Here is a 27,134-nt window from a genome sequence, read left to right as displayed (position 1 = left end):
GGAGTCGACTTGAAATACAAATTCTAAGAATGATGGAGAACTAAAAAGGCAAGAAATCACTCTCCTGAGTTTATGATGCCTATGTCTACATTATATGCTGTAGCTGGGGGCCGGTATATGATCTTTGGTTCTTAATGTGCAAACATCCTCACTGAAAAAAGAGCAATCCTCATCTCGTTAAGGAACTGCCATCCTTCATGTCCTTGTTGTCAGACTCAGAAATACATGCACAAGAAGAGTGGCACTTTTTTTTTTTTTTTTTTTTTTTCCAAACTCCACCTCTTTGTATATAAAGACAAGTCCAGAGAAGATCTAGGAAAACACTTCGTGGTGAATAACCTACTGGCTACCTTTCATCACTTTCTCTCTTCAGGGATTATGATTTTCTTGAATGGATGCCCTCTCTCTCAGTACAGTTCTGTGAGTACTTATTATATGGGGTTCAACAATCCTGACAGAAGAGCTGCTTTGTTTGGGTGCCTGGGTCACACAGCAGTGTTTTATATTCCTTGGAGTGACATGCACACCTTTTGCAAGTGGCTTTCTGGAAGGAAGATCACATTTTCAAATGGCTTTCTGTAGCATTTAATGGATGCAAAGAGATGACTGGTAAATTCACTCCTCTGCAGAGAGCACATGGGTGCCTCGCTGCAATCGTATAGATTTGGCTGTTCTTTTCCAAGCTGTAGACAATCAGGCAATGCCAACTCATTTAGATTTTAAAACACCAGCATATTTGTGGTCACTGTTCTTATTTTGCAGAGTTTTACTCAGCATTATTTGGAACATGTTGGCCTCATGAATTTCTGGCAGAAGATGGTAGTGCTGTGATCCTTTCTGTAAATAAAGTGTCTGTCTGTCTATCTGTCTATTTGTCTGCTCCTCTTGTAGTTTGAACCCTTAAACATAAAACAACTTCACTGCTTAGACATGATAGTGAACCCAGAGAATTCCTTATTGGTGACAAAGGGAAGCTGTCTGCAGGACCACACATTTGTAGGAATGATGATTAATGACATTTTTTTTTGTATTTTATTTTATTTTATTTATTTATTTTTTAAACATTATGATATTTTAAGGTGAAATAAATACAATCATTCCTGTCTGGTTGACAAATTGGTGCAAGAATGCCAGGAAATATGCTGAGGACAAAGGAAAAAAGTTACCTTAAGTGAACCCTTAATGGATGAGGGAAAAGAACTTTGGATAAACAGGACTGAAGAGAGAATATTCAGTGAGAATATTTTACATTTATAAATTTACATTTATATTTATATATTTTATGTTATATTTATATTATATATATATTTTAAAGAGTATATATATATATATATTTCAGGGGTTTTAAGAGGGTATGTTTGGTTTCTGTAATGTCTGTAAAGAGCTGAGATACTGCTGGGGCCACTGTGAATAGCAGAAATGAATCTCTGATAGGAGCTATAGCACGACCCTTTGTTGGCCAGAGGTGGCCGTGTCTTTTTTTTTTCATAATAAGGACACCACAAACTTCTGAACGAATTTTGATCTCTGGAGCTTATTGGACTTTAAACTGGAACAAAACTGGAACTGAACTTCTGGAATGGAGAATTTCAGATCTGCCAGTAGAGGTTTTTCTTCATTTACAAATAGGGGTTCACAGAGAGATCACCTGTCCCCCATGTCTTTGCAGGAAAAGTCTTTTCCTCTGGGTTATTCACAGTCCAGACATTTCTAAAGGGTCTTTAGGCTGCAGTCTCATCCACACAGTCTTCGAGACTTTAGGAAAAATCTCCTTCTTCCTGTTCCCTTTGAGTTTTTAAGGGTCAGTGCATAACTAAAATTTGCCAGCACTGTTCACAGCACCTTTGGTTCTGTAAAGAGATCAAGCACCTCTGATTAACAATGTGCAAATAGTTTTACAGCCAGGGGAAACAGATAGGTACCTGACTGCTTACAGTATGAGCCTGATGGTGTAAGTGACCTGGTCACTCAAGTGCTGACCAAGAAAGCAAACAGCCAACTGTAAAATATAGCTCTCTAAATAAGGACAGGAAAGATGGTTTCAGAAAATGAGTGCTGTCTCTTGTTAACATGTGGTAAAGTTTTGAGGTTATTGCTGGTGGCCAAATATATATATATAAAACAGGTCTACCATATCTTCTCTTGATAAATTTTAAGCAAGGGACCATGCTGTGGTTGAGGTTTGCATCTCAGTTATGGAGTGATAGAGTACAGGAAAAATTTTGACACAGTAAAGGTCAGGAATGGCGGTGCAGATGCAATTGGAAAGTTTTGAGGCTGAACTAAGGTTATGAAGTTAGAGGTGGGATCAGATGGTCGCAGCAACAAGACTCAAGTGCAGTGAGTGGAGTGACTCCTCCATGCACAGTTGTTCCTTGCAGGAATCACAGTGGGGTTTGTCCCCTCAGGGTTCAGTCTAGCCAAGATGAGCTTTGCTGTAGTGCTCGTGGGAGCTTGCTGCATTTGTCAGGCTCACGGACAAGTCATTGCATGTGGGGGACTCTCTCTTATGGTGGTAGAAATGTGCTCTTTGCCTTTCCTCCCCATTTCCAAGACAAATTTTCCCCTAAAAGCCATACCAGATCTTAGGAAAATTCAGGTCAGAGGAGACTGTAGATTATCTTCTCCAAGCTCTTGCTCAAAGCAGAGATGGAGACAAGTCACTGCTAATGATGGGGGTGAGATGAGCTTTCACCTCAGTCTCCGTTAACAAAAGGCAATGAACCATCTTTAACATCTCTCATGAAGGACAACTTTTCATGAATCAAACAGGATGGCATTTTGGTTTTCTTCCCCAGCCCTGTGACAAATGATAACATCAATCTGACAGTGTTCCTTTCCTGGCTAGCAGATCCATTCAACCTCTGAAAAAGCCAAAATGACCCAATGCTGTAAAGAACAGCCCTTATTCCTCTGATTTTAGACATTCATTTGAATGGGGTATTATTCCCTATATAGACAGAACGAAATAAAAGGATGAACTTCTGTAAGCAGAATGATCTAAGGCTAAATCTGGCTCCAAGCTCAAAGAGCGAACACGAAAGACAACATGGCTTAAGCCTGCCTGCTATAAAAAGTATTTTTGAGGTCTCCACTGGTACTGCATTATTTTTATGGCTTGCACCCTTTCAGTACACCATCTTAAGTATGCCTAGGATGCTTGTTTTGCACATGGGAACTGGAGGGTGATAGAAAGGAAAGACTAGGGCTCAGTTCAGCCAACATTAGCAATCTAAAATTTGATATCTTGTCAAAATTGGACATTTCAACTTTTTCTGGTGTAGCTGACACTAGATAAGCATGTTTAGAGGGCAAATCATCTGATTTCACAAGAACCTATAAACCTTCAGATGGGGTCAATCTTTGTCAGACTTTTTCGAAGGATTATTCTGATGACTAAAGATGAAATGGAAGATAGATGATAAAAAGTGAGTTATATCCTTTATTTTAAAATATTGCATCTGATTTGAAAGACCCGTTTTGCTCAGAAAGCCTATTTTAACATTAAAGAAATAACTACAATAAATAATTAAATAACATTTAAAGTATAATAATTAAATAAATAACAATTAAAGTAATAACTACATTAAACTCTGAAGTATTTAATTAGTCTTTGGACACTCTAGATTCTGATATAACCCAATTTTCCAATTAAAAACTTTGAAGTGTATGATTTCCTTTTCCTTGATCATGGGCTTTTCTCAGGGAACAGATCAGAATGCAGAACTGTTTGCTGGACTTATTGTGATGTGTGCCCTTAATGACTGCTACTCAGTGATTTTTCTAACTTCCCTGACTCAACCTGACATCCTGATCTCCTTGTACCGGAGCTACAAAGCTGCCACATCTTCAAGATGACTTTGCAGATGACTCCTCTAGGGGTTTCTTTTAAGCTGGATTTTCAGCTGTTTCCCATCTGATCTAGCTTTATTGTTGTTATTATTCCTTTATTTTTTCCCCCTCTGATTTTGTTTAGATCCATAAAATCAACAAATAACCCAGCAAAAAGCATTCCTGGAAGGTTAGTTTGCGTGCAGCCACATTAGCCATTAAAAGTGTCTGCAGGGCACAGTTCCCAGTCAGTAGATGTGGGGGTGGGATTTCTCTCATCTTAATATCAGATGTCTGAAAATTATTTAAGTCTGTGCTAGTTATTCAGTTCTCCCTTTAAAGTGAAGGCAGCCTACAGATACCCCTTCACTCCCTGGCCTCCAGGATCCATTTCATTAAATGCCTCTATAATACTGTTCAAAGGAAAAAGAGCAAATCAAACAAATAAACAAAACACAGGAAAATGGGACCTCCTTTGCATCAGGAAAGGTAGAATTTAGAGACTCTCAGATATTAGTGTCTCTGAATATCTCAGGGATTTTATAAGTCCATTTTTACCTCCAGCTGCTCTCTCCTCACCAGAGACTCTGTTAACCCTAATCCATTGCGGCTGATTTACAAACCCTGCAAGTTAAATACAGAGCAGCTACATTTTCAGCAAAGTAGAGGTTGTTACGGTTTCATTCAGAATGCAAAGCCAGGTGCTTTAAATGCACTTTGCAAGAGAGGGTTAAGTTACAATAACAAACTTACTCACACTGGTGTTAACTCACATTGAAGAAGAAAAAAAGAAAAATTATGCTCATCCAATTCCATACAGCTTGGTAAGAGATGGGAAAAGCAGTGCAGGGTTTCTAGGAAAGCACAAGGAAAGTCACTGCTTAGAAAGCTGATCTGTTTTTTTTTTTTTTTTCCTGCATTCACACAAAACCACACAGGCCAGGAGGGATTTACTTCAGTGTCTGCCACAGTGCACAGTAATGAGTACTGGTCCAAAAAGAAGCGCTTTGCAGATGATCTTATATGTGCCGTGCATTTCTGTGGCCCTGTTCAATTAGATGAGAAAGAAAGTCCTGAAGTGCAAGGAACGCCAGACTTACTGTTCTAAAGCATCGTCCATGCAGAAAGCTAGATGGTTAAACACATATTTAAATTGTGACCTGAAAATCGGTGTCAAGTCCCTACAAAACCCCTGTAAATGTAGTCTCATTACCTATACAGATTGCTTAGGTAGTATTACTACTAACTTATCTAATTTATCTATCTACTTATCCATCTATCAGGCATATTTACTGCTAAAATAACATTCTCTTAGTTAACATAAAACATATACCTCTTTGCTGCTTTAAACAAGCTGGCTTTCTGATCTCTGCCTTGGGAATACTCACTTCCCATCTTCACCAGAGATATATTTGTGAGCAATTATTTAATTCATTTAATTTAAACTTTATCTAATTTATTTTATTTAACTGTTTTATTTAATGTTTCCTGCTACCATACCTTAAGCAAATCTAAGCAAGCATGTCTACTATTTTTACACGTTTTGTTAAATCACTGCTTACATCGCTCTCTTACTGTATTTTTAATGGTATTTTACACTGTTTAATACACAAAGTCTTACTAAATTAAGATTAACTGATACATCTACAGTCTTCTCTGACAAGTTTGGCAGAGAGTTAAATGTATAATCTACTCCAAAGGTCTCTAAGAGCAAAATTCAGTGTATATTCTTGTCATTAACAAGGGGTGGTCCAGCTTTCCATGTGATGGAGCCTTCTGATGTGTCCTGCTTTCACAATGGTTATTGGGTGGGGAATTGGTGACAAACTATAGCTCTGGGTAGCCATTACACTGAACAGTCGAGGAGATACTCTAATCTGCATAAAAAAAGACTGAACTGGGCAGGGTTTGGAAAGAAGAAAACTGGCACAGCTCGAGTCCTGCTACCATGAGAATATCACTACACCCAACCGCAGTTCCTCTGCTGAGAATCTTATGGTTTACGTAATTGTTTAACACAGCTATATTGGCAACAGCTGAGGAAAGCTCCCAAATCTGTCTGAAGGGGCTTGGAAGCATTTTCACAAAAAGAGGGATACATCTCCTTTGTTTTGATATTGGGGAGAGAGAGAGATGGTTCTGCTGCAGAAGTTTCACAGATTTAGAGATGATTGTTTGGCCAAAACACCACTCCAGCAACCACATTTTTCTGGGGACAGTCGGCAGAGGATTGTGAATGGTTTAGTAAATTGTCTTGCCATCAGCCAAGTTGTAATGACTTCACCAGAAATTCATTGTAATGAGAAGTATTAATTTGGTTAAGCCATCTTCAGAGTTGTTTCATGGACCTCTCCGCACTGGAGCAACGGCACAAAATTCCCTGAATATAAGTGTCTAGTGCATTTTGAGCCTCTTGGAAGTCTGAGACATCCACATGAGCCTCGTGGATAATAGAAACGTTAGTAGAATACTTCTGGTTCTCCAAATGCTGGAGGTCAGCTAGAATCCCCGAGAGCATCTCAAAGAGCATTGGATGCCTATGTTTAGGCAAATGAATTAAGGTCCATAATAATCATGGCCAGCTTGGATGAAGACGGAATGACTCCTTCTGGAAAGACTGAAAGCCTCCAAATTGCTCCAGCATACACTTATGAGGGTAAGACTGTGACCTCAATCTGACTGCAATCCCAGCTGGGAAGAGGAAACAGTAATCACCATATTTGCTTACTTGCATATTCCAAATAATGAAGGAAAACCAACTAAGACCAAATGAGCTCAACCGAAATCTGCAAATCCAAGCATTGTATGTGCTTTTGTCTCAGACTTTGCTGTATCTGGAGTTTTTTTTTATGCATCCCTCACACTGAAAGACCAGTAATTATGAAGAAATTCAGTTTTTTTTTTTTAAAAAGAAAATAAAGTAATAATCCTCAGAAGTGCAGAAAGAAGCCTTAAAAAGTCAAAGTGGAAAATTTTCCAGTACGAGAAAGCAAATGAGCCTACATTTATTTTTGTAAAAGTCTGATGGATTTTAATTCGATAATATGTCTGGGATGGGAGGGAAAAGGCAGAGAGGGCTGACTCATGTTTTTTGAATGTTTGGGGTTAGCACCAGTGTGTTTGGCAAATTCTTATGTGTACTTAATATGTGTGAAGGAAATTATAATTGGTCCATAGATGATTTGTTAGCTAAAAATAGGGCTAAAGCTGTAAAAATATTTGTAACATAAAATTTCACCAACTCTTCATCATTCTTTAGTGCTTTTCTCAAAACACATTGCTAACTATGGGGTCTCTAAACACCTCTCCATGGTAATTTATTTGAAGGTTGATGGCAAAGCTGAAGATGCATTTCAGCACGTTGGACGAGATCTGAAAAGGCCGTTAAACAGGATGAGGACCTACCAAGCTAATGGAGCAACTCCTTCTCAATCACAACATTGAACTGCCTCACTGATTTCCGTGCCTTTATCCTTCCAGTGCCCCTTAATTGCTTTGGTTCTGTATTCATAAGTGAAGGTGCAGTGACTCAGCGTTTTGCCCGTCTGAGCTGTCTGTCCTTGGTGGTTGAAAACGTCTCCAAAGCAGGTAACTGATCTCAGCTTTCGCTAACCACCATATTACTTTTCCAGCCCTGATTCTGCATGTTGTCTTCATATTTGGAACATCTTCATGCCATTGAGCTTCTCCTGGCCACTTTTTCTTCTAAGACAACAGAAACCTGCTAGAAGATGCATTTTGCATTTTCCCCACAGGAATGTTCCCAGGTGAATTTAGCAAACTTGACGTTAGAGAGGAATCCCAAGCAAGCCCATGAGGTGGTCCCACTAATTACATGCTATGTCACCTTATTTTCTTAGGCGTATGCAGGGAAAGTCTCAGTCTGCACATGGAACAGATTGAAAGTCCAGTTGAAGTTGGTGGAAATAATCCTCTCTTGACCTTCATGAGCTTTGGCTCCTCTCCAGGCTCATGATGTTCACACCTCCTTAATGTAACCTCCAGCACTTGAGTAATGCAAAGCTGGTCAGGGAAAACGTCAGGTAACGCAGCGCAAACAGCCACCCTGGAGGAGACGAACTAGTCGGATTTTCCCAGCCCGGCCGTGGTTGAGTGCAGAGTTTATGAAGTGCTCCTTCTCTAAGCGCATCCAAGCTGAGCAGCGGCATTTGCTGTGTCTGTGAGCAGAGACCGCAGAACATGAGCTGCTGCTGACACCTTGCCGGTGACTTCAGTGCTGCTCGCCTCTCTCTCCACAAGCTCTGCTCCCTCCCAATCACCCCCCTGCTCTTCCTCTCCCCACCCCCATGACAGCACTGCAGCTGGCTCCAAAAATCTGTCAGCTTTGAGTTCCTACCCCCTGAAATTATAGGTGACGTTTTGCAAAATTGTGGAGGCCTGCTCAGTGTTATCTCCCTGTCACTCCGCGTTTGCCCTTTTTTAATATGTGGATGAACTTGGACAAATCCCACAAATTCCTCTGCTTTCCTCTTTTTGCCTTCCTATCTCATCTTTCTTCTTCAGCCCAAGTATAACAGCAAGAGTAAAAACTGTCCTTTCCCCAGGCTGTTAACCAGTCATTTAATCCTAAGCTTTGTTCACAGCACGAATCTAGAAATGACATATGTACATATATGACATACATGTGCAAACACGTGTATGTATGTGAAAATATTGCTCTTTCACATCAAGATTTTCATCTTGTTGTGGAAGGAGTGGAGAGCCTTGGAGGAAATCCATCTGGCAATGGGAGCAAATTGCAAGCTTTCAGTTCATTTATTTTTTTTGTTTCAATCTTTACCCCACCTCTCGTCATTCATCTATGTATTTTCCCCTCAGTTAACAGAGTTCTGCTCTTGACTGGCACTCGATGGACCCATGTGGACCACATCTCTGCTTGATGTGAAATTAGCAGTTACAGGTGTATCCAAGCTGACAAGCCAGCTCTCATTTATTTGGCTAATCGTGTCCCTTCCTTACTCATACCACTGGAGGATGCCAGAGGATGTGTAGCATGGCCTGGTTTGAATAGGCCTAGGCCACTAATGTCAAAGATGGTATGAACAGTTTGGAGTAGAGAAGTAAGGTTGATATTTGAACTCGTTGCCCCATGGAGTGATTATCACAGCAGTGATAGCATGGGAAGCCAGCATCTGACAGTAACGGACAATATGTCAGAGCCATTGCTTTCTTGAATTTGGATATCACATTAAGAAGTGAAGTCTTCCTTATACAGACCCAGGAAAAACTTTGTCACGACATTTGGGCTACATACAGAAAGCTTATACAAAAATACATAAGCTATTGCCTTATACTCTAGCATAGGTAGTGAATGTAAAGTGAATGTAAAACTTTGAATTAGTAGTTCCCTCCATGACATTTATGTCTTTTTAGTTACTAGTATTCAGTGCTAATTAAATAGACTTGAAGGGAATGTTTTAGACTGAGAATGTTTTAGGCTGAGAATAAATGAATAGTTTATTATATTAAAAATGTCACCTGGGGCTCTCTGACTTTGAAATCTTATATTTGGCCTATTTTTTTCGAGAAGAAAGATTACCATTGGCTATGCTTTGTGTGTTACACCTCCACAAAATAAGATTTTTCCTTTTTCCTTAGGAAAGAAATGTCACCCAGCCATCAGCAGCAACAATTTCAAGTGTGTCTCAGTGGAGGCAGGTCAATGGTCTATACTCTTTCCTCTATATAATGGGTAGGCAGAGATGGGTTTATTTTGCCATACTTCTGTGATTGGAGCTGAAAGGACAAGTTTAACTGGAGGCGATCAGCACTGTTGTTCATGTTTCCCATTGGAGGTGCTTTGCCTCCCAGTATGACAGTGGGATTCACTCAGACTTTGAATACCAAGGTTCTCCTGGATTGTTGGGCTGCTGGTGGAGACTGGTTGGATTAAAAATAAATATTGCACTGGCTTTTTAGAGATGGTCCCTGATCTCTCCTATTGCAGACCACTGCATATCAAGGGCCAGAGGATTAATAGACAGTCCTAGGGGATTAATAGACAAGCTACTGTCAGCTGCGCTACTGGAATGCAGGAGTGATGCCTTTCTCTGGAAAGAAAACACACAGCAAGCACCCTGCATATATTTTCCCCTTTCCTTCCAACTTTGTGTGTGAATGCTGAATTTGTGCCAATTCAGGTCACTGCACACAGCACATCAGAAAAAACAAAACAAAATCCCTAGGGAACTCAGTACAGCAGAGCAGTCCAGGCTCCAGTAGCTGCCGCAGCAGGTGGGCAGTGTTAACTGGGCTTGGCTGTCTTCAGCTGTTTTGAACATTTGCTGGTAGAAGGAGATGATCAGAGGTCATGTCTGTGTTATAAGGCAGCACCGTTTCCGGTTGGGGATATTAGGCATTGATTAAGAGCAGGTGTTAGTTGTCTAGACAACTATTTGGGATAGCCAGAGAGAAGTGGCTTTTCAGGTGATTATTTGCAAAAAGTTGGAAATTAACCACTTAATAGCCTTCACTTTATTTATTTTTTTAATTTACTATGTTTAACCATGGAATATCACTTTTTTTTTTTTTTTCTTATAGTAAGTCAATGAATTATTTTATAAATACAGAGCATCATATTTAGATCTGTGATATGTGCATATGCTGTGATTCTCCCTCAAGAACTGCAGATCAGAGCAGTACCTTGTACGATTTCACTGTATTTGAACTTTCAGAGAGAAACATTACATCTCAGAATGATCTCATCCTCTCAAACACCTTGTAAGTCCTCACAACTTCTCAGCACTGATGTATGTCTCTGTATATGTATAAAAGTATAGCTATATCTGGGTAGCTGCATACAAATACGTGTACGTGTACCTATACTTTGCCCTGGAAGAGACTACTTGGCCTGCTGTTTTGACCATCATACGGTAATTTCTGTGTTCCTGCATTTTACTTTGTTCAATCTGTTAGCCTGTGTGGTACCTGAAGACGGATTTCTTTGGAATCTGATCCCATTATGCCTTAGTAGGTACCTCGGTAAAAAGTAAGAAAAGTATTAAAAATGTTAGAAGCAAAAGAAGCAGATAAAATTCCCCAGAAAACAATCCTTGGAGGGATAAGAATATGTTCAACTAGTAGTCTTGGAGGTATGGTAAGGGGGTGGATGAAATGTCCTTCTGAACCTCCTTTCATTCCTATATCTTTATGGGACCCTGAATCAGCATCTACACGCCTTTTAAGTAGAAGTGCTGATTTGAAAGACATTTTCTCCCTTCTGACCCATTGCTTCACCCACTTTTAAAGACAGGCACATGGCTGATGCTCTAGTCACCCTATTGCCTGTTATACATGCTGTGGTATACTCCCTGTGGTTTTGTTGACACAGACTGAACTTCTCACCTGACGCACAGATAACACAGGTAGAGGAACAAAGCATCATCTGCATTACACCAAGGAATGGCTGCTATTGATCCATAACACTTTCTGATGTAGAAATAAGTTGTAAAACACACTTTCTAATAGGTTATATTAATGATAGTGCTCTGGATTCATCTCATCTTAAATTCAGTTCTCCATTGGTGGTATTTACATGCTGTCTTCACATCCTCTTTAAATAAATTCATAAGAGACATGTGAATCCTTTGGTATGAAAGGTGGTTTGTGAGTACAGTGCTTGGTTCTGATTTTCTGCTGTCTTAACTTATTCAGGGCTTCTATCCCATCAAAGGATCTCACCACTTTCCATATCAGGAGGAAGGGGGAAATGCAGGCTATAAGATTTTTCCTACTCAATGAGCTAGATATTGTTGTCCTGTTGGCATGAATCTGAGCTCACTGGATGGAGGCCACCAGGAAATCCATTTGATGCTTATTGTTGAATTTATGAGGGGTTAGTAACTCATCTGGGTAGAAACAAAATCTTACACTATGGTTGGGAGGCACTGGAATTTGCTTGTTTGGATTTTTGGATTTGTGTCTTCTAACCTTAGATGTTCGAAAGACTGATGTCTCAGTCGAGCCTGGTCACTACAGGTTGCCTTTATACTGCCTAGCTAGAAGACACTTCCCATGGTGCAATAATACACATTAAAGCTGCTACCAAAGACCAGAAGCTACAATAATAACATGGTTGTGAGAGCAGGAGAGAGCACCAATATTCTGGGACCCTCTACTAGGTTCAAGTTAGGCTCTCCATGGAAGAGGCTGAGGCTTCTAAATCAGGTGCTTTCTCAGTGGGAATTGCCTTCAGTTTGGGCATCCTGGCAGAAAGTCTCAGAAGCCTTGGAGACCTCTGTATAGTGGGAGAGCATTTTTGAGATGCGTCACTCAAAGCTTGCCCTGTGCTCTGTCACTACAGCTGTTGGCCTCTGTAGAAGATGCGATACCAGGGAAAACAGGTATCTGAGCTGGGCAGGTATGGCACTTCACTAATCAGGTTCCTATTTGTTTTCTTCTGCTGCACCATATATTAATACCATATAAATATATTTCATTTTCCCTGAATGTTCAAACACCTGAACTACACCTCAACTACATGAAAGCTGATGGAGGATTAAAAAAATATGTATTTTCTTAATCGAGACCAACTATTATTACAGTTTTTTAGCAACAAATGTGAAATTTTGATTTGTAACTAAGGATCATGCTCACTTTAGTTTTTGTTGTTGTTGTTGTTGTTGTTTTTCCAGAAGGACTTAAGAATATGTTCAACATGCTGTACATTTTCAGATTCTTTGTTGAAAAAAGGCTTTGATCTCATTTTTTTCTCTTTCTTTTTCTTTCTTTCTTTCTCTTTCTTTCTTTCTTTCTTTCTTTTTCTTTTTCTTTTTTTTTCCTTCCCTTTCACCCTTCCTCGTCCTTTTCTCATCTGCTACTTCTAATCTAGGCTTGCCTTGTATAAATAAATCCTAAATTGACGTCATTTGTCTGTGGTATGGAACGCTGTTTATGTTGAATCAGTTTTGCTGTTTTGTTATCATGGAAGGCAACCTGAATTGTCCAGGTGCAGAAGCCTGAAACTTAGTGGCTTGAAATGAACATGTAGATTGATCCAGTCAAATTCTTACATTAATTAACTGTACTTAACTGTTCTCCTTCTTCTCTGTCTCCCCTCCACTCCCCCTCGTCCCCAGCTCCTTTGTAAATGAAAACATAATCTTGATTCATGTTGCATAGCTTTGTTTTTGGTCTGACACAGAACTGTGGGTTTTGTTGGCAAAGCAAGGTATTGCAAAGGTTGCTGGAAACACTGCGTGATTGCTATGAGATTTTTTCCCTCTCTTTTGTTTCTTGCCCTTACTGATGAAGTCAACATAGATCTGTAAATGAGGTGTGTCTAATTTGAACTACTGAGTGCTTTATAGGTGATAAATTTGCTGTAATTATTTCCTGAAGATATTTGTTTTCTTTTCCCCACTTATGCTGAGAGTTGTGCTATTATTCTTCTATAGAAAGACCATTTAAAAAGTCTACTTCCAGCTGAAACAGCTCTAGTCTTTACTAAAATATATATTTGTTTAAGAGACTTCTACAGAAAAAGAAATAAGAAAAATAACCTCTGAAAATACAGGTCTTCAATAAGAACTTGATTGTTTATGCTCAATTAAAAGCTTTGTCACAAATTTCCTCTGTTTATTTGTGAAATGGTAGAAAATATAAAAACACTCCTTTTGTCTTATTTCTTGATGCTGGCCTTTCTGCATAGCAGATTTAGCATACGACTGAGTGTCACTTAAGGGTCGCTTTACAGTGCCAGAATAGTTATACATTTATATGTATACATAAGAATCAAGCCTTTAATCTCTCAGTGCCTTGATCTGTAAGGACCATGATAATACTTGCTTTGTCTCTAAGCTCTTTGATGCAGCGTGGTTCCAAACCCCATTGCTTTTGGGAGGGTCTTGCCGAGTGAAGACCTTGTTCTTTGTTGGACCTACTACAACATTTACTATTTACTCAGACACAGCATATGTCTAAACTATAACTGACAAGGCAAAACCATGCACTTGCCTGTTAGGTAGGGCTAGGACAACTCCTCTGCCATTCAGTGTCCAGAAATGAATGGGTCCCTCTTAGAAAATGGCTATTCAATATTATATATTATTGATGTAGTTTGGGTTGTTGCCCCTGGCTAATTTTCTGAAAGCTGTTCAAGCCCTGATCTGACAGTAGAACAATTAGCATCTTTTTTGACTTTTCTGTGACACTCATATTTCACAACAGCAAAGCGTTTGCTTTCAACCCTTTTGCATTTGTGGACATAGTGAGAATTCCTAAAGCTGAAGCATATCCTAAGCAGAAAATTCCTCTGATAAACTGGATCTTTTTGTTCACAAGAATCAGAAGCAGAAACTGCATTTAACTTTCTACAGAATTTACAGGATGAAGGATGCCCAGTGGAGAAATGAAGGGCTGGTTCCTAGGGGTTGCCATCATTACAAAATAAGAGTAAAGATGATAATAATGAAAACATTCTGCACTCATCTCTTGTAAGTTAGACTAATAGGGTGGGATTCATCTCTCAGAGGGGAAAGACCTGATCTCTTGTGTGATTCTAGGTGCCTTCCATGATCAGTGAGGCTGGTCGGAACAGCTTGGTGCAGTGATGGGACGTTAGCAAATAGTCCTTCTATGTGAATTTTAGATGTTGATAGGATTTGGTGAATTAAATTCCACTCTATTGTGCAATTCCCTGAGGTGCCTTCATAAAGACCAGTTACCTGCCCTCCTTAGGGGGGTTTGATACTATCAGCCTCAAAAGACCTTGGATGGTTTCTCAGCCAGGTTTTATTCTGCCTCCCCATAACCCAGTCCTCATTTAATTGAGAAATATGTGAGGGGTCAGTCCACCAGCTATCTTGCAGTCCTCCTCTGTGTCATTGTGCTTAATCTTAGGGTATATCTTAATCATAATTGCACAGATTCATACAAGGAAAGATAGTGTTTGTACATAAGTTAGCATAGTGACTGGATCTTGAAATTAGTTCAGTAACACAATGCTGCTGAAATGCATGGGAACTAGTCACTCAAAGATGGAAAAATCACAAGCTTACTTTAACTTTTTCTTGTATTTTTTTTCCATTTTACATAAATATCAGAATATGAAACAATAGTTAAAATGTATCAAATAATGGAAAAGCAGCTAAATAGAAGTTATATTTTGGTTTCCTATGCATTTTGATGCAGAAATTAGGATGTCATTTTGGGGAATAAGGGAAGGAAAGAGAGAAATTTTTCAATGAACTTTCACCAAGTCAAACTGCATTTTTTTGGAGTAGTTGGGATCATGTGACACAGCTGGAAGTTATGGTGGTGAGGAAGATGCTAAACATCACTTTGTTATGCAGATGATAGAAATATGGCCTGTGGACATGGCCAAATTCCCTGTAGCCTGATGCAAAACCCAAATGATGGTATGCTAAAACAGACTTGGAAACTATTTGGCCACAGACAAATTTACATCTCCCTGGGTTAACGACACAAGGGAGAACAGTCTCGTCCTGTTGTCCCAGCTTTCTGACTACTTGTGATTTACCTTCCTTGCTGGGATGTTATCAAGCCAGCCCAAACTCCTCCCAGATTCCTGCCGACTGCGGCCCCTTTTCTTCTGGTGCTTAGCAGCTTTTCTGGAGAGTGTCTCGATGGGACAGTCTTTGTGCTGTAAGATGATCCAGCCGTCAGGCAGGAGGTTTGAGCATGCCTGAAGAATTTGGGAGAAGGGTTTCTAAACTTCTCCATGCATAAGCCATGTGAGCATATGGTCATAAATCCTATAAGCTTGGGCACTTAGTGGTGATACAACAGCACTTGATGGACTCCTCTGGATAATGCTGCTGTAATGTACGTTGGATGCAGCAGGGAGAGACTGGAGCCTCAGGGTCGGCTCTACAGGCTTTGCTGTCTTAGGCAATGTGGCAAATGTCCACCGTACACACAGACAGCTCCAGAATGCAGCAATACCTCTGGGCAACTGCTTATTGAACACCCCGACAGAGATATAATGCTCTGAAATGCCTGCCCAGAGGAGTTTTCAGGAGAGGAGTCCTGATTTCCTCGCAGTGCAGCCGAAAGCTTTCCACTTCCCTCCCTCCCATCCCCTGGCTGAAGGCAGAGAGCATCTGTTTTGTCATCTCGTGAGTTGTGCTTCAGGGAAGAGACATCTAGCTTCTGGTTTTCGAGCCAGGTGCTGTGTACCCTTCATGAGCATCAGGGCCCCAGAATACCAGCCCTTGTGCCAACAAGAAGATATTACTAAGGATTGTTCTGATTTGCTTCTATCTCATTACAAGCTGATCACGGCGATTCCTACTGGGGATTTCTGAGTAGGACCACCCCCTTCCTCCCCTCTCATATGTCCTGGGGATGAAGGGGCTAATCCTTTACATTAACCAGTCCATTAACTATTGTGCCTGTAAAAACACCCAGCCTGTCACAATTACTCCTGGCTCTGTTCCCTTCTGCCCATCAACTTGATCGAAGATAATGTGTAACGGGATAGCACAGCGCTGCGTGCTGTTGACACTAGGAAGAAAGATCCCAGGGCTGAAGTGCCACTCAGGTTACAGATGAGCTGGAAAATCCACCCACTCATGAGGGTGGTGACAGCTTTGTATACAAACTCTTGCTGCCTGTGATACTGAGATTGACGAGGTTGAAATTCTGCAAGTGCTTGACGGGCAGGACTTTGACGAGAGCCAACAGGGAGAGGGGCTGGGTGGATGTCGCTGGAGGTCAGCTGGGTCATCTCTTTTTTAAACCTTGATGCTGTAGCGTAAGTGGAATAAGTTATCGGCTTAAGATAAATCAAACAAGGATATCTGCTTACCATGCACCTCATCCTTTTTTTTCAGTCAGCAAAAAGGACAGACTGAGAAGTTAACATACAACTACTTTGTAGTGGCCACGGGTTGTGCACATCACGATGTGGTTAGATGAATTTCTGCAAGCCATGACTGAGACGCCTGGCAGTCTGCTGCAGGAGCTAGGGCATTGAAGCCAAACCACTGGACAACAGCCAAGTCATGCCCAGGAGCCCTACCCTGTCCTCTTGATTCTGACTCTGGGGTTACATACATGATTGAGTTGTCTCATATCGATACTTTTATAAATGCTTAAGTGCAGGACTCGAATATTGACATTTCTTTCTCTCTCCCCTCCTCCTCTTTACTTTGCCCCAGGAAGTGCCTTTTTCATGGGAAAAGGTTAAAATGTCAACTTCCAACCTGAGGTGCCTCAGCCCAAGGCAGAACATTTCAATTTTATCAGCTGACACAGAGAGGTCTGTTTCAAATCTTTTTTTGACAGCATATTAAGCTGCATTTCTACCTCAGATTGGAATTTGTCTCCCCATTGGGCCGTTCCCTTTCTCTAGAAATGAAAGTGCTTTTCTCCACCTAAAAACCAAGTAAAACAGGTGAGTATGTGAATCACTGAGGCATGAACTTGATTCAGAGGAGAGAAAGAGGGATTAGGATTTTCAGAATATACCAACAAAGGAAGAGTTAAATTCTCAGTTGATGTGAAAACTGGCATTGCAGCTAGCTTTTCTGAACTGAAATGCAATGTTACATCTTCAGTATTAATAAAATACTTTGTTTTAAGGAAAAGCAAGCTTTTTAGAATTAATGTTCTGTGAAAAGTTCAAAATGTCCCCTATTTCAGCTTGGAATAAAACAACTTCAGGAAAGCCAGGACTTTCTTGAAGGACAGAAATACTGCAGTGCACTTAACTTTAACATTTATATGACAGCTGACAAAGCATGACTTTAATGTTGGCTGGGATTATCCATGAAATTGTAGCAGTAATATAAAAAAAAAAAAAGGCTTCTGAAGTACTCTGGACTGAGGTTGCTTTCCTGGGAGGGATGAAATATGCTGGGATTAGGTGTAATTTTTGGAGTATAAACTCACAGAAAAAGATTATCCATATTTGGATGGAAGAAGTCCACCCAAACTGCCTTCCTTACATTTTTTTCATGCATGGCCATTCATAGATGGTACTGTGTAACACAGCACCTCTTACTAACGCGGAGTGAATTGGGCAACAGAAAATCATTTATCACTGGGTTTCTGGGGACTCTGCACCATCTCTGGAGGGTCATTCCATGATCTGTGCATTTCCATTCCTTTTTGGAGTCCCCCAAACATTTGAGACCTCTTTCTTATTGCTGCTATCATTTTGAACTCCAAGTATACTGAGATTAAAGGAAGTGCTACAAACACAGTCATAATGCCAGCACAGAAGATGTTAATGGTTTCACTATGAATGAACGGTCATAATAATAATAATAATTCTTGGACTGAAATAGGTTGAAAGGTAGGGTTCAGCAGGCCAGAGTAAGTTTATAGTGTCAGGAATGCTGCTTGGCCTCAGAGAGGTTATTCTGCCAGAAATAGCTTTCCACATCTCTGGGGTCAGATTAGGGGGAATATAAAATTCAGAGCACATTTTGTAAAGAACTGCTCAGCACTTATGTGTTCTGGTCAATAATGCCTTACTCAACAAAGGCAGGTCCAAACGTGTGAGACTGTGGAGTCTAAATGAAATCCTGTGTTCTGTACCTAAACAAGATGAATAACCAGCAGTCCTGAATTGGTGGTATCTTTTTTTCACAGCTATCTCTGTTCATAGTAGGGAGGTATGTTCCAGCTGAAAACCTTTAGGAGCATTTGTGAATAAAGCAGCAAAAGCAGTGAGAAAACCTAATAACCTGACATAGATAAGGAACCCTGTAAATCAGAAGGAAAAATACAATCATATAACCTCATCTTAGTTTTAGCACTTTTGGAAGCCTGTAGGAAATGACACTGGGTCACCTTCTATTGAGCTAGCACACTCAGACTTAACTAAAAGAGTATGGGGACTTTTGTGACTCCAAGATATGACAGATGGGATAGAATTTATTTTGAGATCTAAGCTTCTCCAAATGTCAGAAATGGCTTTGTATACCCTAGTTAATATCTATATTATTTTTTTAGTGGTGCATATGCAAATAGAAGGGAATGTCAGTGAGTGTATGACTACCTAAAACAAGATGTCTTGGTTTTGTTACTCTTAACTTTATGTCAAGAGCAGGAACCCTGTTTTCTTGCTCCTGCCCCATCACCCATGAACAACTAATGGTTCATGACACAATGCCAAACACTTCTCTTCAACATTTTGGCTGCCAACCAGCTGCTCAAGTGAAGTATAGTTTAAGACAAGCACAAACTTGCTAGTATTGTTTTATGCTCAAAGAAGGGCTTGCCTACCAAGGAACTTGTCGTATTTGCTTTTCTGTATTTGTATTGTTCCCTAGATCTGTGTCTCCAATCTAATAAAACCCACTGACTTACCCTGCAATCTTTGCTGATTGCCTTGTTGCTGTGAGGTTGTATTTCCCAAAACAGGCAGAGATGTTGCAATACACCATGATGAAACATCTGGAAATTGAAAAGCAACTACTGCAGGTGAGATGCACCTTGCTTCCCTCTCTATTGGGTTTGGGGAGAATTAAGCTCCTAGAATGAACATCACAAAGCCAGAATTACAGGTGATAACTACTCTAATCAGAGGGAAACACTAAGAGGAGAGGTGCAGGGAGTTTGGCGCTGTTTCAGGGCTGTAAATAGGAGTTTTGGGGGAGCTATTTGCAAAGGATATTTATATTTTATTTTCGATACCAGAAACAACTAAACACTGGTTTATACATCCAGAATCTGCTAAGCTGTCTGTTTTTCAGGCCCCATAAATCTTGCAAACTTGATGTAACATTAGCAGGAGAGATGAGAAGCATTCACTTTCAGACTACAGCTTAATTTTTAGGGTGCTTTTCAAGCTTCTGCACTAATTAGTTCAAAGGTTTGACATTACTTGTAGGAACTTGTTGACCACTGTGGTGGTCTTTGAAAAGGGTTTATTCCAAGTGTGTTGGATGCTATCTGTGGGTACTGCTGCAGAATTAAATACCAACATGTCTGTTTTCTTGTCGTAAGGAGGAAAATAGGTGTTGATCACCCTGTTATTATTTACTTTATCATTTGTTGTTTGCAATTCTGGTGAGCTAAGGAACAATGGGCAGTGCAGGCATAGGTAATAAAGCCAATTTAACTCCAGAGATCCCAGCGTGCAAAAGGAGAAGGATGAGTGTGTCTGTATGTGTCTGTGCGATGTGGGAATGGATTCGGAAAAGAGAAGTAACACTGAAAGCAGTAGCATTGCATTACAAGCCCTTCAGCCTGGAGACTGTAGAAACATGGAACCTTTTGCTTCTCAGCTGCTGGAATTTAACTTTATTGTTGTTCATTTCTATTCCTTTAATAAGGAATCCTGAGTTGAACTCCTTGCATGCTTACTGCACTCTGCCTTTGGCTGGCTTACTCAGGCTTTCCCTTGTAAACTCTGGAGTGAATCATTTAATCTGCTGGACCGGAGTTAGAGAAACCCTGGAGCAGCTCATTCATTCACTGGCGAGGTGCACTTCTGCTCTGCAGTGGCTGGGACAGCGTATGCTTGCTCCTTGACTCAGTAAGCTATCTGTTTCACTGGCTGGTTCGAGCTGCGTGCTCCCTGCATTCTTTTGGTCACAGGGGCGTAGGAAACGATCTTACCGCTCAACTTATATAATGAAATGTCCTGGCAAAGCCAACCGTGATTTTGTTGTTAAACTTCGATGTCTCCTCTCTCAGCCCTCCCCTCCTCCCCTTTCCTGCCTTGAGTCTGTGCTTGTGAAACCAGCAGTGAGTCTGCCACAGAAATCATTAATCCAGCAAGGTAGGGAGGTCTGTATGCATACGTTGCTGACATGGGCTTTCATCGGTGTGTTTGTGTGGCTTTGCTAGCCTGGGTTTTCCCCTTAAGGGCTTGGGAATGAGTGGTGGTGGACCCAGGCAAAGACTCGGCCCACCAAAATGCAGAGCTTTGTGGTTCCAGTAACCACTGGCTCTGAGTGAAGACAGAAAGCCGGGGGGGGGGAAGGAATTTCCACTGCAGCACTATGTTGGTTTTGTGATTCAATACAATCAGCGTGTGTTTTTTAACTAATTTATTTATTTATCTGTCTAGAAAGAAAATGGAGGCGGTTGTCCTACAATGGAGAGAAGCTTTGCTCTGCAGAGCCGAGGACAAACTGCACTGAGGCTCCAACCTGCCACGGCAGGAAATGGGCAATTGGGAAACCGATGGCATGACTGCTGCTGAGCTCAGGATTGCTCAAAAAATGCATTCCACTTGTATAGTAGAGCCAACAAAACCATGGGGTTAATGAACAGGTAGGCTTCCTTTTCTCTAAAGCCAAGATGCTGGTGATGGATCCATATAAAAAAAGCTATGGAAAAACTGTTGCCTCACATTACTTTAATCCTCCATAGTTAGTGCACAGTAACTTGAGTTTTGGGGTGGTTTAAACCATCTAGAACATCACCTTATGGTGGCTTTACAGAACAAACAGGATTATTTTCTACTAGTGTACTCGTGGCTGGAAGCTTTCTGAAACTTTCTGAACATATTGTTTCTGTCTTGAAAATACATTTTTTTTTTTCCACAAATAAAACTTAAAAAAAAAAAGTGGGTTTTAGCAGGTTGCAATTTGCAAACATATGTGTGAATCTGTGCATATGCAAATGTAGCATTTTGTAGGATGGAAATGTTCTGTCTTAATCTTGTCAGAAAAGAGAACTACCAGTTTTCACACTGTCATGACCTTTTATTTTGAAGATCGCTTTGTATGTCATAATAGTCATTATAACGTTTTAAATTATTATGGTAGATTATGTCTATTTCTTACATTTGAAAACTTCTGATTTTAATCCAAATTGTTATGCCCTCTCCCACCAAAAATAAAGTATTTTTTAGATTATTTTGATACAATTGGCAATGATTTCCTTTTTGAACATTATGAACTATTTTATAAGTAAAAGTTCATGTTTTCATGCAGATGTAGAAACATCTCAGATGCAGACAAGATATACGCCACTTTTCTGCTTATGTTGACCATCAAAACATCATTAACCGTTGGCTGGAAATTACACCGCATGACCTAAGAAAGTGTATTTTTGCCATGTGTGCGTTATAGAAGACTTATGTAAGACAAGTGGACAGTGAGGTGGGTTGGGAACTCGCTGGATGGCAGAGCTCAGAGTGTTGTACTCAGCAGCACAGCACAGTTGGAGGCCTGTAGCTAGTGGTGTGGAGGGGATCTTATCAATGTGTATCGATACCTGAAGGGAGGGTATCAAGAGGATGGGCCAGACTCTTTTCAGTGGAGCCCAGTGCCAGGGCAAGAGGCAATGGGCACAAACTGGAACATAGGAAACTCCAGCTGAATATAAGAAAATACTTTACTCTGAGGGTGACAGAGCACTGGAACAGGTTGCTCAGAGAGGCTGTGGAGTCTCCTCTGGAGATATTCACAGCCCGTCTGGATAAGATCCTGTACAACCTGCTCTAGGTGACTCTGCTTGGCAGAGGGCTTGGGCTAGATGATCTCCAGAGGTACCTTCCAACCTCAACGATTCTGTGGTTCAGTGATTCTGTAAATACTGCTGATATCGAACCTATGAGGTCTTTCAGCAGCATAAGGTAGTAGAGTCAAGGCTAGCAACTAATTCATTCTACAGATAAAATATTCAGTAGAGAGTAAGATTTTACTCAATGCTACAACACTACGTAGAAAGGATCTACAAACTAAGGTCAAAGGGTATGGAGAAGGAGAAGAGCTACACATAGTTGTGGAATATGGAAATCTTGGTCTACTTAAGGGACCAGAAGCAAGAGGATATTCTAAACATGGCTTGCTGCCCGGGTGGACTTCTTCTGCATTGTATCAGAAAGACACATGAATAAGGACTTGGTTTCCGTGAGGGATTGTGAGAGTGAATAAACTGAAAACTACCTTCCATGTGATCATGTCTGAATGCAATTTTGTGCCTTTTGGGATATTCCATGTTGTGGAAAAAAGGATCAGTGTCTGATGACTCTGGAGCGTTGCATCATGTATCTTATGGAAAAGAGATGTCTTAGGAAAGAGATAATTAACTAGCAAGCAAATAGACGAAGAAAGAATAATGCAGAATAAGAGCAGAGGTGACTTTTTGAAGAGATGGAAAGGTAAGAGAGGTAATAAATCAGGACATGAGAATAATGTTCTTGATAAATCTCTATATGAAATGGAGTTGAAATAGTCATAAGCATTCCAGCTTCAGCAATTGCTGAAATGCAAGTTTAGCTGAAATACTGAAACTTCCCAGAGCACATTACAGTACTGATAAAGACTAAAGAGGACAGGGAAGTTCAGGCTCAAGCCTGTCACGTGTTTGACACTGCCTCACTGGTATGACTCAAGCCAGTACTAATAACCTGCTTGATGCGAGGCTGAACCCAACCTGCTTAGGGCTCTCGAGGAGAGTTTAAATATCTCATATGATCTCCTGAGAAGACACTGCAGAAACTGACTCTTTTTTCTTGGCCAGCAGATACAGGAAAACAGCTCTTAATAACATCTCTGATGAATGATGGTTACTCCTTTTACTGACAATTTCTGTCTAAGACACAAATGCAGAATTTTTGCAAGCAAATATAATCCCATCTAACGTGCTCTATTATTGCTCACGGTACATTACCACTCATGAGGAGAGACTTTGACGATGAAAGCTCCCATAAAAAGCTACATTATGGGCAGATTAGTGACTGGTATAAACTGAAATCTCCGGAGATGCTGATTCACTCAAACTGAGGATATATCCATCTATTTTCTGCTTGGAAAATTAGACAAATGGCAATGTACATGAAGGCCCAACCTTGTCTGGAAATGCCATCTGGTAAAGGTAGAGTAGCACACATGGCAATTGCTGAGTGGGTGATCACAACCACACAGTGATTACCAAAGGGAAAAAGGTGGCCTTCCCTTCGCAAGGATCTTCTGCTGAGTTCCTAACTACTCTCTCATGTGTCTCAAGAGGAAAATGACTGTGAAACAAGACATTCTTGTGCATGTCTGTTTGTCGATCCTTTCGGGTAAACAATGATCTCCAAATTTTTCATGTGTAGCACATTTCCATGTAATTTAACAGCAGTAATTTCTGTTTGTTGAAATTGTGTTTTTTTTTTTTTCCTTTTTTCTTTTTTTCCTCCTCCCTACTATTACTCTCCAGAAGCACTCACAAAATCTCCAATCCTAGTTTCCCAGACTGCCTCAGCGATGATCCTAAACTGTAGCACTGCTAAGCCTCCTGTTCATATCAGCACCTGACTTGGAGCCCAGGGAGCCAGAAAGCTTTCCTCTGGCTGCAGACCCGAGCACGGGGCTGGTATGGGCTCAGCAGTGACAGGGTCCTCCTAGCATCCTCTTTTGTATCCCCTCACCATCGTTGGTACAGGATTTGCCTTCTTTCCTTCTAGTAGCAATGTACAGGGTTGCACCATCCTGCTACCCCATAAACAACAACAAAATGAGCTTATAACTTTAAGCCTCCAAATGAAATAAGAAGCTAATTTGCCCCATCGCAGTGCTTGCCATCTGTAAGAATTAGTCCCAGGGGGAAATGAATAGAACCATTATTCCTACTGTGCTCTTGGCTGTGTAATTCCTACAGTGGTGAAACAGTAGACAGCAAGAGGAAAAACATAATACTTGTGTGACCGGCCTGCCATTGGCTAGGCGAGGTTGTGCGTATCTTGTTCATGAAACGAAGAGTCGGGCAGACAGCTTAAGGGGTGACAGACTTCAATGTCCAAAATGCTTCTTAGGCACCAACTAATTAAAGAACTGTGTGGAACGGATAACAGAGCTAGGAGGCAAGTTAAAGGTTCATTTATTGATGTCTGAGGCTTGTGAATGACTCTGCTGCAAACCATGGAAAATACCAGCCTGTGACTGCAATTATATTTACGCTCCCTCAGAAAATCTCTTGCTCCCTTACTATGTCTCCTGTGTTCTCCTTTTGTTGGAGATGATGTTAAAAGTGAAGCATGACGGCCCGTTAACCCTCACTGGTCTCTCCGAGCAGCATTGTTCTTGCCAGGAGAGGCTGGATTCTCCTCTGGTGGAAACTGGCCCCATTCCCATTTTATACTACGTGAGGATGTGGCCTCTAATTTTTCAGCTGAGTCGAGCCCAAGCCATGAAGTAAAAGGTTCATAAAGTAAGATTTTCCAGTCCTAAGTAAACGTTACTTTATCTGAGAGGAATGAACAAGAATGAGCGAAAGCACAAGGAGGAGAGCAGAGTGTGAGACTCCTCTCCTGGGTGGTTATCCCAAGAAGAAAATGGTTGCTGTCCCTGAACACAACCAAACAAATGCTGCCTCTTAGAAAGGCAAAAGTTATGTCCAAGGGAGCATTGAGGAGCTCAGCTACATGCAAAGATTGCTAGCCAAGCAAATAGAAATGCATTTATCCCGTATGTTTGAGTCAAAGAGTGAGGTACAGGGAAATTCATACCGTGTGGTACAAATCTTCCCAGTATCATACCAGGAGTCCCAGTTCAGGGACTTTGCACTAAAGCCACTTTGTTTTCCTTGTCTTATTTATTTTGATTGTTTTGGGATTTTGGCAATGAAGAAAGGTGAGTCTATTCACGACAGGACCTTCCTAATCTGGAGTAGGTGCACCAGTTCTGCATTCAAAATGAAGGATCAACGAGCCAAGGGAAAAAAAGAAAAAAAGGTCCTGGGAATGTCGCCCCTGCAGATGAGGGAAAGGCTGCTGTAAGTAGGAGTGAGGGACTCAAATCTGAGGGCTGAGTAAAGTGATAAACAGCTTGATAAGCAGCTTTTCTTGTGCAGCCCAGCACCACTCCATGCATGCAATGGTTCCTGCTCACTTTTTGCTGCTGACATGACTTTTGTTGTTTATGATTTTTCATTATATATATATAATTTATTATTATTATTATCTTTTTTAGAGGCACCCTGTTGCTGTTCAAAGACAATAACTTCTCCACCTATGCTGCTCACCTGTCTTACTGTGTCTTTCTCCCTTTTCTTTTCTATGTCTTTGCTGTTCCTGTTTGGCTTTATACCTTACTCAGTGAGATAACTGGAATTATCCATCTCTCCTCGCTTTCCATCACCCTAAATAAAAGCTTTTGAGCATCATGTGTTCATCAATATCTTTCCCTTCACATGCAAACCCTGAACCTCTCTGCATCATGTCCCTAGTATTTGCTGTGGTTTTGTTCTTTTGCTCCTTTAATTCCAAGAAAGTACTGGAAGTAACAAATCATCTCAATTGCCTTGAGGATCTGAGCAAGAAGAGGAAACAGAGAATGTGTCCTTAAAAAACCCACTCCACCCCACCATGTCTCAATTATTCACCTCCCTTTTTCCCAGTCTACCTACTTGCACTGTTTTTGGAAGCTTCCAAAGACAAAATTGTACATTTTTTTCCAAATGAGGCCTCATTTTACACAGGACCTCACTGTACTTCTGTGCTACAAGTTGCAATACAAGCTGAAGGATTGTGAAAGATAGGAAAGAGTCTGAATGAGGGCATGCCAGCCACCAAGCCCACAAGGGCTTCCTGGTGGAGAAAACAGACAGGCTGAGCATCAATATGTCCTTTATCTACAGTGGACTGTAAATATTAGTTTGAGACCAAACACCTTATTTTCTGAAATAAAGACAATCCTAGCATTTGCATAGAGAACGTGGAATAGTAGCACCAGGAAGGAAATTAGCAACTTCTGATGTGTTTTACTGAGACATAGCATATTTGGCACTTTCTTTTTATCCAGTGGTGAGAAAAAGTCAGAATTGCAGTGGAAATGGATCTGCAGCATTATGGCTCCTCAGAAAAGGTCCAAATCACCTGCCAACCCTGATCTTTTCCTGCTCTAAAGCTCCCCAGAAGAATTACCTTCAATGAAGAAAAAGCTTCTTAAGAATAGTAGGCAAGTCAACAGGACTTGCTAGCTTAACAGCTGATCTTACATCACTCAGATCTTAGCAGCCAAGAGGCGAGGTGGTGGTGTTTTGCATGAATGATCTGGTAGGGTAGAGCCACATTTAACATCTCCTCCAAGACCAGCAACAGCTTCAGAACCTAAAAAAGGAAGCCTTAGCCAAATCAGTTGCTTATCACATTGGAAGCTGGTAAGGGGCGTTTGAGGGATGTTAGTGTATATTGGATGTCTGGAGAAGGAAAAAGTATTGTGTTACTGACTGAAGAAAAGTACTTTGCAGCCAATTTGCACAGTTATAGCTGGTTGCCATGGTGTTCCTGCAGGAGTGGGAGTAGATAGGAACTTACTGTGGGATTTGCAAGTTCTGACGCCCTGAGGTCTCTTTCTCCATCCACCCCACACAGTCATCCAGCTACTAATTGTGCAGGAGAAGCTTACCAGATCCACTAATGGTGAGCC

Source organism: Cygnus atratus, chromosome 2 (assembly GCF_013377495.2).
Source record: "Cygnus atratus isolate AKBS03 ecotype Queensland, Australia chromosome 2, CAtr_DNAZoo_HiC_assembly, whole genome shotgun sequence".
Lineage (NCBI taxonomy): Eukaryota > Metazoa > Chordata > Aves > Anseriformes > Anatidae > Cygnus > Cygnus atratus.
Note: the sequence above shows the minus strand (reverse complement) of the source record.